The sequence below is a fragment of the Monodelphis domestica genome, chromosome 2, assembly GCF_027887165.1.
Source record: "Monodelphis domestica isolate mMonDom1 chromosome 2, mMonDom1.pri, whole genome shotgun sequence".
In the NCBI taxonomy this organism is placed as follows: domain Eukaryota; kingdom Metazoa; phylum Chordata; class Mammalia; order Didelphimorphia; family Didelphidae; genus Monodelphis; species Monodelphis domestica.
Window position 1 is genome coordinate 74955038 of NC_077228.1, and position 15531 is coordinate 74970568.

General features: G+C 38.4%; 1 long non-coding RNA gene across 2 annotated transcripts in view; it reads right to left on the bottom strand.

Moving 5' to 3' along the window:
- Positions 1-15531, bottom strand: part of LOC103098006 (uncharacterized) — a 99442-nt gene that overhangs the window by 12706 nt on the left and 71205 nt on the right. For both annotated transcript variants that reach the window (XR_008915852.1, XR_008915853.1), the window contains exon 2: positions 14626-14707. This is a non-coding gene — a long non-coding RNA (uncharacterized LOC103098006). The remainder of the gene's footprint in view (positions 1-14625; positions 14708-15531) is intronic.

Consider the following 15531-nt stretch of genomic DNA (forward strand, 5'->3'; position numbering starts at 1 on the left):
CTTTTACATTCTGTGTTAGAATCACTACTAAAGTTATGGTTCTAACACAAAAGAGTGGTAAAGGCTAGGCAATTAGGGTTAAGTGAATTACTCAAGGTCACGTGACTAGAATATATCTGATTCTAAGATGGAAAGTAAGGGTTAAAAATAACTAAATAGAAAAGTTCAGAATATTGGTTGGTTGATTTTTTTGATAGGGGGTAGAGGGGGATGCATTCTGTTTTGTTCAAGTTATGTTAAAGATACCTATAAGACAACTGGTTTGAAATGTCCAAAAGGCAATTGAAGATGCATGATTTGAGCTAAGAAAAGAGACTAGACTAGGTAGATAGATCTGAAAGTCATCAACATGGGGATGATAATTAAACCAATAGGAAGGAATAGGGTCACCATGTGAGAAAAGGTGGAAAGAGAATGAAAGAGGGTCAAGGAGAGAGCCTTGATGTACACTTACTATTGAGTGACTGGATATGGATCACAGATCAGCAAAACAATCTATGGGGCAGTTCAGCATATAGGACAGGACCTCAAAGAGAACAGGGTTGGAAAAAATGAAGATGAGTCAATTATCCAAGTGGTCAAAGGCTGCAGAGGGAACAAAAATACTTTGGGGAAATCTCATGGGTAGCAAAATCTGCGGGTGATCATGAGAGTCAACACTCTGGCAAAGAGAATGAAAGACCACCAGGGACTAAGTTGTCCCATGACAGAGGTCAGCCTGATTTCCATGACTTTTTCATTTGCAATGAATTATTCTATGCTTAGTCCCACCTATCTCTTAGAGCTTGTTGTTTTTCAGTCATTTCAGTTGTCCAACTCTTCATGAGCACATTTTTATTGTCACACAAAACACACTTCCATATGGGTCGTTGTTGTAAGGGCACACTCCTACATAACCAAAACCCCAAAGACCACTCTAATAATTCTTCCTCTGGAGGTGGATAGCATTTTCAGTTATAAGTCTTTCAGGATTGTGCCTGATCAGTGCATTGTGGAGAGTAGCCAAGTTGTCACACATAATCATTGTCCAATATTGCTGCTATTGTGTACAGTGTTCTCCCAGATGAACTCATTTTCTTGGCAAAGATACTAGAGCGGTTTGCCATTTCCATTTTCAGCTCATTTTACAGATGAGGAAACTGAGGCAAAGTTAAGTGGTTTACCCAAGGTCACACAACTAGTATGTGTAGATGGATTTGAATTCAGATCTTCCTGACTCCAGGTCCGGTGTTATATTTACTACTCCACTTGCTGCCTTCTCTCCTTAAATAGCCTAATTCATATATGCCTTCAGGATTTTATGAAGACACTCGAACTTGAACTTTGAATGACTATATACATAATCATAAATTTTTTACACCCATCTTCTTCAGGAGTCCTGTCTTGTCCCTCATTTCTTTACTTCTCAATCCTCTGAAATGAAATTTTTGATTGATCTTGAATTGTTATGTTCTTTGTGCTTCTTTGACTCCTGGAATCCTTTAATCTTTTAACTATTGCTTTCTATTGCTGAATATGAGAATCCAGAATTTCTGATATAATTGTTTTCCAGTTTCTTTGTTGATTTTTCCCCTTTAGTTGGGCAAGATGATGCTTAAACCTTCTATTGTATAAAATAGTTTTAGATATTGTTGTAATTTTCTAGGGCTTTTCTGGAGACATTCGATAGCTTCCTCAAGTCCCTTCTGCCAAGCTGGTTTTTGACACTGATAAGATTGGACTTTGAGGGAGTTATTATTATCATCATTGTAAGTGGTGGAAGATTGCTTGTTTGAATCTGAGTTCATAACCACCTGCCTTGTTCTACCTATTCAGTTTCTGGGGACTCTCTGTTTGCCAATATTTTTTACCCAACATTTCACCTATTTCCTGTACTTGAACTATAATTAGAGACTTTTGCATCTGGGACGAAGGTAAGAAGTGTGTGTCCCTGGCACGTGGGTATTGAGAAGGAGAAAGAACCCTCTGAATAGTACTGTTAGTACCATCTAAATTTTAGTAGCCTGGGGAAAAGCCCCTGTTGCCTCATCATAGTTCTAGCTCTAGCCTGACACTTGCTCTGACTTATGTGGCCTGCCTTTTACCTTCTGGGAATCATTTATTGGTTTCTAGGCACCCAGCTCTCTGGTTTTTTTGCTGTTCAGTTGTTTTAGTCATGTCTGACTCTTTGTGACCCCATTTGGGGTTTTCTTGGTAAAGATACTAGAGTGGTTTGCCATTTCTTTCTCCAACTCATTTTATAGATGAGCAATTGAGGCAAACAAGGTTAAATAACTTACCCAGAATCACAGAGATAGAAAATGTCCAAGGCTGAACTTGAACTCAGATTTTCCTGACTCAAAATCCAGTGCTCAGTAGCTCCAGGTAATTTCTAGGCTCAGTCTATTCCTCTGCCTGGTATTTGTTGTGACTGCTTTTTTTTTTGCTCCTGGTCCCAAATTCCCAACTGTCATATCCTGGATCCATTTGTACCCTGACACAGACACACTTAAATTTTGTTCCAACTAAAGGTTGACCACTGTAGGCAGCCCTCCTTTTGCTACATTCTTCTATTATCTAGAAAAGATCCCAGGGCTAAAGCGATAGATGCAACATACATGCTGGAAGGGATATTGTGAACAGTGAGAAGCTATTTTCTATTTCTACTGACAGCTCAATAAAAGAAGGGTTTCAATTACAGCATCAGCAATTGAGAAGAGATATAAGGGAGAAAATCCTATCAATGAAAGTTATAAGACTCTACATCCCATTATCAGCTGAGACTGTGGGAATCTTAGGGATTTTTCAAACTATAATTGAATGCAAAATGACTGAAATGAAGTTGAAGTGAAGCCCTGCCTGGAAAGTCCAAGAAACTACCCCCTGTCTGCCTTCTATCTTCTCTTGTCACTTAACTTTGCTTTCTCTTTCTTCCACCCCTTCCCAATTTTGGAAAGATGAAAAACAAAAGATGAAATCCTTATAACAAATCAAAATCATCAAGCAAAACACTCTTGCATTGGCTATGTCTAAAAAAATCTGTTGAATGCTGCTTTCTCCTCTTTTCTTTACGAGGCTGTATTTTATAAGCTGGAAAATAGAAAATGGAAGAGGACGACGGAACATACTCCAGGGAGGCTTTATCAAGGTCAGTGTACCTTCACAAAGCCAACTGAGCAAATAACCAAGGAGTCAAACTGTTCCTCTCTCCTTCCTCTTTCTAATTCCTCAGAGGAATGTAATAAAGTTCAGGTCCCCTTACGGACCATTAGTTAAACACCTAAATATAATCTGAGGTTGCCTAACCCTGATGCCAGCTGCAAATACAATGCTAGAATCTTGTATTTTTGGTAATGCTTTTTTCAATTATATATAAAAACAATTTTTACCTTAGTTTTTTAAAAATTGAGTCAAGTTCTCCCTCTCTCTTGTTCCCTCCTTATCCTCCTCTCTTAGATGGCTTATAGTCTGATCTAGATTTTATATGTATAAAAATGTAGAACATTTTTCCATACTACTAATTTTATTGAAGAGAACTTAAAAAAAAGGTAGACAAAATAAAGGAAGTGAACTATAGTATGTTTCAGGCTACATTCAGACCTTCTCTGTTTCATCAAGTTCTTTTCTTTGGAGGAAAATGGCATTTTTCATCATAAGTCCTCGGGAATTGTCTTAGATCATTGTACTGCTAAGAACATTGGAATTATTCACAATTGTTTGTCATATAGCATTACTGTTACTATGTACTGTGTTCTCCTGGTTCTGCTCACTTCACTCTGGATCAGTTCATGTAGGTCTTTTCAGCTTTTTCTGAAATCATCCTACTCATCATTTCTTATAGCACAATAGCATTCCATCACTATCACACTCTACAACTTGTTCAGCCATTCCCCAATTGGTGCACATCCCCATGGTTTCCAATTCTTTGCCACCTCAAAAAGAGTTGCTGTAAATATTTTTGTACGAATAGATCCTTCCCCCCCCTTTTTTTAAATCTCTTTTGGATACAGACCTAGTAGTGGAATTGCTGTATCAAAACGTATACCCAGTTTTAAAGCCCTTTGGGCATAGTTCCAAATCTCTGTCCAGAATGATTGGATCAGTTCACAACTCCCACAATAGCAACGCTAGAGTTTTACAAGTAGAAGTTTGGATTAAATAGGATACAAAACTGACTGTCTAATGAGTTAGACCTTCTCCCTCAAATCATAAGACGTCTTATTTTTGCTGTTTCTGTCATGCCTACCTCTACAGAACCTATTTTAGTCTAAGAAATATGAAGAGTGAATGGAAAATATTTTTTAGTCTAGAACTTCAAAGGACCCCAGAGTCAGGCTGGGTCATGTCAGCTGGGCTAGATAAGAGTAATTTGAGACTAGTTTCACTGAGAATTTTGGATATATCCCTTTAATACTAGTTGTATTAGTTGTTGGATAAGGGCCATAGAAATGGAAAGCCATTTCTAATGTCTTTTTATTTGGGGGGGGGGTGTTATACAGATAGTAAATAACCCCAGAGAGCAGTGTTACCAAAATACAAAGGACGTAAGTTATCCAAAAGGAGAGAATGGTCAAAGGCTGAGGAAAGGTCAAAAAGGCTGTTGGGGCTCCTCATAGGTAGAAAAATCTGTAGGTGATCAAAAAGTCACTTCATGATGTATAGACTCCCTTAAATTTCAGAGAATCTCCTATCTTTGCCATTGTGAGATTTAAAATGGTTGAGGTCTTAAACTGTAGTGATTAAAATAGTGGAAGATATAAATTGTGATAGATATAAGAGACAGTGAGTAAATTTGACTGCAGAAATATGTTTCACTACAGTGTCTTGGGTTTAAAATCAAATATAAGGTGGTCGCCAGGGAAATATTCCCAATTATTCAAATACCCAAGTCAATTGGGTTTTATAGAGATTTTAATTAACAATACAATGAGTAATCAAAGAGAGAGAGAGAGAGAGAGAGAGAGTAAGAAAGGAATAAGTATGAAGGGCCTCAAGCCAATATGGCCTAGACCTGAGTCTTAAAAGAGAAATCAGTCAGTTTTTTAGCACTCACCACAAGGTCTGACTAAACAAGGATACTAGTGACACCAAGCCAGCATCCTTCCTCAAAGAGTCTTTCAGCCAGAGATTGTTTCAAAGGGCCTCTCTCAAGAGCCTCCAGAGCTCCTACCACAGAGGGACAGAGCCCCTCAGAGGAGCTCCTCAAGGAGCTCTCCTTCAGAATGAGAGTCAGAAATCGAGATCCCTGAATGAGATCCAAGCTCTTATTTTTAAGGGCAAAATTTCCTCTGTCACCTCCCCTAAGTCCTTACATCTACCAATCACTGAAGATGTTTCTAAAGGACTGCCCATTTTGAATTCACAGCTGAGTAGTTTTAATCTCTTTAGTAAGTCAGAAAAAAATGCTTCTGTGTCAACAAATTTCATTAAGAAAAAACCTCTGAATAAGTTATCACCCTTTTAGGTTTAGGTAGTTTACAAGTTGCCCCACCTATATGGGTACCTAGCATCCCATTGTATCAATTCTAAAACAGTCATGACTCAAAGAACTTCCTGTCCCTTCCATAAGCATGGATCAAAGTACTTTCATTGTTTAGCAAGCAGTTTTCTGTCCTAAAGCAGTCTTAAGTAGGGTGGAGCAGGGACACTCCCATAGCTAGGAGCCCCCACACTCAAGTAGAGTTCTCACCATCTGCTAGGGAATTTTTCAAGTAGAAGATTCCCCAATGGGGAAATGTCCAACATTCATAAGTCTGAGAAATTTTAGGTTTACACCATCCTGTTCTAGATGAACTCTAGTCAATGCTTCCCTGTAGATGTGGTATCCAGAGTAAGCAATAATGTCTCAGATATGATGTAATCTGTTAAGATTCCAGTGGGACTCTTATTCCCCTTGATCTGGACATTATCCTCTTATTACTTCAGCAAGAGTCATAGATCTAAAGCTGGAAAGCTGGAAAGGGTCTCAACGGTTATTTAGTTCAGGTTTCTACTTTTACAAATGAGGAAACTGAGGCCCAAAGAAGTTAAATGACTTGCACAAGGTCATATTGAAAGTCTAGAAATTTTGTTGAAAAGAGAAAGTAGGACTATTTTTTCATGATTTCTCTTTTGCAATGTCCATGTCAATGTCCATGATGTCTCTTAGCAATCTATCTCTGTTCTAAGTGCTCACAAATCCATATTTCCATTCTAAAAGTTTGCAGAATACATGATAACTTACCCCTCTGTAGCTGCTAACTGCAACTCTCCACATTTTTTTTAAAAATTAGTTTGTATTAATGTCTTTTATCTTTCACATCATTATAGTTTACCCCAGTATCCTTCTCCATCCCTCTCCCAGTGATCTATCCCATATAACAAATAATATTTTGATTTTTAAAATTTTTTTAATAAACCCTTACCAATACTGTGTATTGGCTCCAAGGCAGAAGAGTGGTAAGGGCCAGGCAATAGGGGTTAAGTGACTTGCCCAGGGTCACACAACTGGGAAGTGGCTGAATCCAGATTTGAACCTAGGACCTCCTGTCTCTAGGCCTAACTCTCAATGCACTGAGCCACCCAGCTGCCCCCAACAAATAATATTTTTAAAGATAAAAGAAAAAGAGGAAGAAATAGCATAATCAATACATTGAAAAAATCTGAAAAACTGTGCAATGTGCAATATTTGTGAACTTCCTAAATCCACAAAGGTATGGATTGAAGTGGTCTCTAATATCTCTTCATTCCCATCATGTTTATCTCTAAAATATTCATTTTTGTTTGTATAAGTACGTATATGGGACTGTTATTTTGATTTACATTGTTGTACTTATTGTGTATCACAGCTAGGTGGCTCTGTGGATAATACTGGACCTGGAGTCAGGAAGACCTGAGTTCAAATCTTGCCTCAGACATTTATTAGCTGAGATCCTAGGCAAGTCACTTAACCCTATTTGCCTCAATTTCTTTATGTGTAAAATGAGCTGGAGAAGGAAATGGGAAACTACTCCAGTTTCTTTGCCAAGAAAACCTCAAATGGGGACATGGAGAGTCAGCCATTCCTGAAGTGACTAAACAATGACAAAAAATCTTGTATGCAATTATTACAATGGATGTCATGTCTGCTGTTTATTACTCATTTGTAATTTTTAATTACTTATTTAATTAACTAAGGTCTGACTCATCTTAATTGTCTGCCATAGTTTTTTCTCATTTTTAGTCTTTCTTCTAGCTTTTAGCCAATTATGCACTTTGCTCTGACAAGTCAGTGGTCTGAATGCACATAGACAACTGGTTTAAGGATGACTCCCACATCAATAATGAATTGTTTCCTGTCCCCTAAAATATAATCAATTTTATCTTTTGTGATGTTATTTGGTATGTGCCATGTCCTGAGCCTGCCAATGCTTTTCTCAAAGAAAGTATTCATGATGTGAAAGCATGAGACTTCTGTATAGTCTATGAATCATTGACTTCTTTCATTCCTTCTTCCTGACCCATGCTTTCCAAAATATCTTTCACAGTCGTTACCCATTCCCACCTTTGCACTGAGGTACAATTCAAGAAACAAATTTGAAAGTGGTTAAAATAATCATCAAAATTAGGACAATAAAGAACAAAGTTTACAGTACATTATTTGTAACTTTTCTAGCCAGGCTACTTAATGTCGTTCAGGAGAAAGAACATGGGATTTGTTGACAGGCCTGCCTCTTACTATCTGTGTGACTTCTGGCAAGCCCCTTAATCTCTCCGGGACTCAGTTTCCACATCTTTAAAATCAGAGGGTGCCTTCTAGCTCCAAATCTATGACTTTGTAATGCTCTTAAATCCCCTTCTCGTAGCACAGAATTAATTTCTCAGGATCTAAGTTTAAGAGAACAGATATATTTTGCTTTATTAAACAGATGCATATGTATGTATGTAAATGTTTTAAATGGAATTTGTGCAAATGGAATCTCCTTGATTGAAAATATAATGCTAGAGACATTTTGATTGATTTTCAATTGGCATTCACTCTTTAATCTTTTAGCTTGCAGCTTTGCAATTACTCTTCCATCCCCTCTCCCAGTTCTACCCCATTCCCATCATTAAAGATTTAGAAAGAGAATTTAAACAAGAGAGGAGTCCCCTGTTTTAAGGAATTTTGCAGATGAGTCCTTTTATAAGTTAGATCTCTCTGCCTTCCCTGAGTTTCCAGCCACCAGCTCCCAAGAACCCTACATTATCTGTTTTGGTCATTTCTAATTTTTTATATTTGATGTTCAAATTGCAAGTACTTGAAGACCTTTGGATATTTTTCTTCCATTTTATGACTCATTCTTCCCCAGGCTAGGCTGGTGGGAAAGGGTTAGACTATTCCAGGGGAAGCCGCTTGTTTTAAACAAAAGAAAAGCTATATCATATCTGATGCCTATAAGAAAACTCTGATCGAAGGGAAAGCTGCATACTCAGCTCCCTCCACCATCATTAGATAACTAGCCATCATTAGAGAGAATGACAGCCCGGGGTAGTAAGACAACAGCAGCATCCAAAATCAGACACCGTAGGTTTGAATGCTGATATGAGCTTGGACAAACTAATTAGCACTTCTGGGCTTCAAGTTGGGCTGCTACAAATTGATCAGATTTTCTCTAGAGTCCCTTCTGCCTTGCAAACCCATCATTATTACTGGATTAGAAATCAAAATGCCTGGATTCTAGATGTTGTTCTGTTGTATTGACCTTCAGTAAGTCACACCACTTCTGTGAGCCTCAGTTTACAAAGAAATTCATGAGGAAAAATGACTAGATGGTTTCTAATGTCCCTTGCAAACACATTTCTTCTTTTCTAGCTTTAAAAATATGGTTTCTCCATTAAATTTTAAGGGGTAAGAGGGTAAAACATCATTTCAACCTGAGAAGACTCTTTTTCGAATGTGACACGTCTCTTATGTAACCTGGAAATAAAAAGTATTTCATGACCCTTTTGTAGAAGGCTGGCAGACACACAATTCCTGAGAGAATTCTTCAGACAAACAGATCCTTCCTTGATAGCCTAACTTGCCTACAAAAACAGAGCAGAGCAAAGAAAATAGGAAGACCTCAGAGACTTACAATGCATGGGGGGTATGTACCGCACACTGAGGCTGCGCCTGCTCATTTTAGAATTCTCAACTTTGACTGTCCACTCCTTCCCACCAAAAGAGATTTGTCTAATAGTTCAAAGTGCCCATGAGGCTGGGGAAGGCAGGGGATGAGACATTTTTGTTTCATATTTTGCCAAGCCCAATTCCCACAACAGGATAAGGTTGGAAGATTACAAATGAGGATACTGTAGCAGGCACAAGTTAAATCACTTGTCCCTGGTTACAGTCAGTCAACAAGTAGTTCTTAAGTGTCTATTGTGTGCCAAGCACAGTGCTAGACATTGGACATATAAAGTTGATTTGGCTCACTCAGAGAGCTAGAAAGGTTCCATCTGGATTCTTGAGCACTTACTCTAAGGAGTTGGTGGAATGTTTTTTTCTTCCTGTTGCCAATGGGCTGCGTTCTCCTATTGTTAGGAGCCTGTGTCTACTGTAACAATTTTATTGAACCACTTAACATGGATTGTTATTTTTTTACAAAGGGATATTTGCTTCAAAAATGAAGCAATTGAACAAATTGTGGTATATGATGGTGATGGAATACTATTGTGCTATAAGGAACGATGAGCAGGATGATTTCAGAGAGAACTAGATGGACCTACATGAACTGATGCAGAGTGAAATAAGCAGAACCAGGAGAACATTGTACTCAGTAACTGAAACATTGTAGAATGATCAAATGTAATAGACTTTGCCACTAATAGCATCACCATGATCCAGGATAATTCTGAGAGATTTATAAAAAAGAATGCCATCCACATCTAGGGAAAGAACCATGGGAGTAGAAATTCAGAAGAACACATGATTTATCACTTGTTTAAATGGATATATGATTTGGGGGTTTAGTTTTAAAAGATTACTCTATTAAAAATGAATAATTAGAAATAGGTTTTGAGTGATAATATGTGTTACACAGTGGGGGGAAAATGTAGTAATTGAACAAGCATACAAACATCATCCCTTCCCCCAATACTTGGATACCCAATGCCAATACACTCTCCCCTACACTACATTGGTTTCTGGGGGATAGGCTCAAAAATTAGCACTGGTCTCACCAAGTTTATGTATAGATGTGACATGTCAGATGAGCCAGAGTCTCAGCTACTGCTAGGCTAGGGTCCTAAAGGTCACTTCCATTTCTTGCTCCGTGGGGCATTGATATTACAATGGCTGAGAAACCCTAAACTGGACAGTGACCTCTAGATTCCTTCAGCTTATTCTCTTGACTTTTCGGAACACCCCAGGTTGGCATAGACCCTCACATGAAGATCTCTTAAGTTAGAAAGTCACCAAATGAAGTTAAAAGAGAATGCAGCAAAAGAGAAGTTCACTTTTTTAATGCCTCCATAACCAAAGAGTTCTTCTTCAACACATGATTAGCTGATTGGAACCAATTACAAAATATCTATGAATGTTCCACAATCTCTTCAAGACATTTCCTTAAACATAATTATGATTCTCCTAGAAGTAAGCTTCACAGGTTCCGCATGAGCAGAGATGTTATCCTAAAAGAGTTCCATCATGCCAGACATTCATTACAAAAACAAAAATGAAACTGTCCTTGCCCTCAAGGAGCTTATGTTCTTTAGGGAGAGATAATAGCTAATAAGTGTAATTCATATCAAAAGTGGAATTGAAACCCAAGCATCCTAAACTGCATTCAAATATTCTATCTACTATGCCATACTGGATAATTCAGGCAAAAAATTCATCTCTGGCTGATTAATACTCATAGCTTACTTAAAGCCAAATACAAAAATTAATTTTGAAATTCTCTTTGCTTTGACTTCTAATCATACACTGTTGGATTTTGCACTAGAGAAAATTCTTTCATGTCATCTCTATTTCTAATTCGTTAGTACTAATCTAGAACTAAATATAGAATAGTACAAAAATTATAGTATAAAATAACTATGGCTCACAGGACAACCATAAACATCCTTTTCCCCCACTGTGACCAAAAATATGTAACTAGGGGTTCTATTCAACTCTGGGACCTTAGGACTTCCAAGATATGGGAGTATTTCTAATTATACGAAAGTAATTTAAACCAAAAAAGTCATTTACAGACCTATCACAAGGCAATTTTTCTATTTATAGAACATCCAAGAATCACAGATCAAATATGAAAATATTTAATTAAGACAGAATAGGAAGGTAAATCATAGGAAAATAGATAATTAACATAATCTTTCAAAACAAAACCCTCCCTAACCACAAAATAGGTGTTGCCTCATATAAGATAACAGATAAGGGGAAAGTGCCAGTTCTGAGGAAAATGGGGAAACTCAATCAATACAATACAACTTGGGTTCCAATATGAGGATTAAGATTTCCTATTGATTCTTAGATCCAGGTATTCACTTTGTATCCAGTACAAGTATGCTCCATCTGCAGAAAGTCATCCTCATGGTTTTTTCTCCTTCACAGTGTCTACAGCAAGAATTCATCAAGTGTATGTTACAACCCCAGAATCTCCTTCTATAAATTATGTCCTAACAACATTAGGCTTTGCCACTTCTCCACAAACTTCAGCAAACTCTCTGTGACTGGTAAAAATACTGTTAGCAACAATGTTTTAATAAATGTTTAACCACCAGCTTTCTGGGGAAAAATATATGACACACTTTTAAGTATAATTATTATTAATATTTCTATCATGTTCTTAAGGCTAGCCAATAAATAACAAATCAATTCTCGATTTGTAATATTTACCAACCCTAACCCAATTTTTAAAAAGTAATTTTTATTTTTATTCAGAACTTATCAAACAAATAGACTGGGCATTTTACATGTAAAGTAGAACAGAAAGAGAGGCTTCCACATTAAACTTCAAGTTTCTATTATGTTCCATTTGCTTTTCTTTTTTAGTATATAATAAGACTGACTTAAAGTGCAGCCCAGTTTCAAATACAGTCAGTTCTGCTGTAACTCATGTTTTTAAAATGTGAATTCATTCCAACATCATTGATATACTGTGGAACATTCTGGGCATGACTTGGATTTCAAGTTTTTCTGCTTCTGCACAATTTCTTCTGGAAGAAACAGTAAGAATGCAGAAAATCTCACCACTTCATGATAAATCACAAAATGAAGTCTTTCTGATGATTACTTCTACAAACATGAGGTCTCTGTCAAGGTAAAATATCGTATTTATTGTAAATTTTCTGGTGCAGTAAGAGCAATGATCAGAGAAGAACTAGTCCAGTCCTAGCTCCACTATATGACCTCTGACCTGACACCCTGAGTTGGGTCTATCCAACTTGCTTGTGAAGCGTGAGGCTCAATTTGAGCAACAGCAAAGACCAAAAATGAAGCCATTTATTTATTGAAATATTTATGAATTTCTTAATGAGCTTTATGGATTTGAAAAGGAAAATGCCTACTATCCTCTCTCTTCTTATTGACCCCTTCCCCAACTCATGCCCCGACTTTCTTACCCTACATACTTAGTCTAAGCTGAAAAGCCAGAAAATCAAGAAAGTAACGGGACCCTTCTGATTGGGTACACTACAAGTTTATATTACCTAACCTGAACCTGGGGCAAGGCAATCCTTCTATACCTCCACAATTAACTCACTATCCCACTCACCATAGTGGCTCTTCCAGATCATTTCATCTCTCCTCACACCTCCCATGGCTCCCCTTTCCCTCCTCTCTCAGTTGAAAATATAGCCTCATATTTTACTGAAAAAGTTGAGACCATCCACCAAGAGCTCCTCTTCTCCCTTCCTCCTTATTTCATATCACTTATACCCATTCCTCTACTAGCTCTTCAGTCACTTTTGTCTTACAAGAAGAAGTGGTCCTCCTCCTTTCTTATCAAGGCAAACCCCTCCACCTTCCCAAGCAATACCCTCTCCACCCCGTCTCTTCCAGTAGATGGACCTATTTCATTCCTATTCTCTCTTATTTTCAGTTTCTCCATGGTTTGCTTCCTAACTACCTATAAATCTGGAAGAGCTGATGAGATAACCAAATGAAATAGTGGAGAGGACTAGGAGAGAGCCTTTACTTTATCCTTCTGTCCCTAGTAACTAGCATCCCACATCTCTCCTCCCTTTTGTGGCAAGCTCCTTGATAAAGCCATCTACAAGAAATGCCTCTACCTCTTCTCCTTTCAATCTCTCATTAATTCTCTGCTCTTTGGCTTCTGATCACATCATTCAACTGAAACTGCTCTTTTCAAAGTCACCATTGCTCTCTTAATGGCCAAATCTATTAACCTTTTCTCAGGTCTCTTCATTCTTGACCTCTCTGCAGCTTTTGACACTGTCAATCGCCATCTTCTCCTTGATGCTCTCTTTTCCTTAGATTTTCAAGACAATCACTCTTTCCTGGTTCTTTTTCTATATGCCCACTCCTCAGCTTCCTTTGCTGGATCTCCATCCCAGTCATGCCCACTAACTGACTGTTCCTCAGGGTTCTTTCCCAGCCCTCTATACTGTTTCATTTGGTGATCTCATCCACTCTCCCAGATTTAAATGTCATCTTTATGCTGATGATCTTCATCTACTACTAACCTCTCTGTTAACATCCTGTTTTGCATCTCCAACTGCCTATTAGACATCTGAAACTGGAAGACCTGTAGATATAGGAAACTCATCATGTCAAACACTGACTTCATTCTTTCCCCAGCAAAAAAACCTTCTTTCCAAACATCTTTATTACTGTTGAGGGCATCACCATCTTGCCAGTCCCTCAGCCTTAGAATCTAGGTGTCATCCTTGTCTTCTCACTACCTGTCATTCTCCATATCTGATCTGTCAATTTCATCATTGCAACACCTTTGGTATACCCCCCTTTTGTCCTCTGACATTGTCCTTGGGGCTTCCTGAACCCGCTAGAAGCCACAAGGTAAAAAGATAGAGGAAGGATAGAATTTTGGATACCGCAAGGGGCGTGGCGGAGCCAAGTTAGAGATATGAGGTGGCAGAAATGAGTCAGAAACCAGGCCTTATTAATCATAATGGAGCCATGGCAGAACCCCAATCGGTCTGGATCTCTTTCTGAAAGGCTAATCCCGTCCAGTGATCCAAATTTAGTACCACACAGGTCGGAGACATGATAGAGAAAAGAAAGTGCCTGGCCGAAGGGCAGGTCCCAGGTGAGAGAGATAGAGAAGGAAAAGAATTAAAGATGGAGCTTGGCCAGAGGCCAAGCTCCAGCAAAGACAGGCATCAGTGAGAACTGAGATCCAAGAGAAGGGCGGAGATTGCTGTGGCTGCTTTTAATGTCTTTGATATGCAAATATACACGATACATGATTATCATTGGTTAAAGACAAGGTATAGGTGTGATTTATCTTAGCCAGGTGAGCACAAAGAAACCTGTTTTCCAGCCTCACCTGGGGGAAGCTGGGGTCAAGGGTCAGAGGCTTTCCTAGCCATGCGCAAGACTGAGCATGCTCTCTTCTAAGCCACTCTATACATACTGTTTCCCTTGCCCATAGCTAGGGGTGGACTGCTACAGACCCCCAGCTTTGGTGCAGGCTCTCATTTCATGCCTGGACTATTATAATAGGCTGTTGGTGAATGTACCTGTCTCAGGTCTCTCTCCAGTCCAGGCCATCCTCCATTCAGCTACTGATGTGACCTTCCTAAAGCATGGATCCTACCATGTCTAAAAAAAAAAACAACCCAACAACAATCAATAAACTCCAATGATTCTCTAACACCTACAAGAATCAACTATAAAATCTTCATTTTGGTATTTAAAGCTCTTCATAACCTGCCACCTCCCCACCTTTCCTGTCTATTTATACCTTACACCCTCACATCCTCTTCACCCCAATTGGTCTCCTTGCTGTACCTTGAGCAAGATGGTTTATCTCTTGGCCCCAGGCATCTTTACTAGCTGTCCCTCTTTTCTAGAATGCTCTTCTTCTCATCTCTGCCTCCCTAATTCCCTGACTTTTCCCCATTTCTTTTCATTTTAATAACTTCCCCATGTTTATTACTTCCTATTTATCCTGAATATAGCTTGTTTACACATAGCACTCTGCATGTTGTCTTCCCTTGTAAAAGAGAAACAGAGGAAAATATATAGCACCACATCAAACATGGAAAATAGATGAGTATGAAGATGGAAACAGAAGGAAAAGGCTCGTTCTTATAATGGCTGAAAGACTCCTTGTCTAGTGTGTCAAGGAGATCATTTTTTTTCAGGTATGGATTGACACCTAGGTGGCATTATGAATGGTGCATTGGAGTTGGGATGGAGTTAGGACTTGGAGATATGATGACCCAATTTAAATCTTGCCTCAGATTATTGCTACCCATATGACCATGGACAAGTGATTTTACCTGTCTCAGCTTCAGTTTCCTCATCTGTAAAATAGGGGAAATAATAGCACCTACCTTATAGGGATGTTGTGAAATTTATAAAGCATTTTATAAATCTTCAAACATTGTATAAATGCTTGCTACTGTTTTCTTGGATATTCT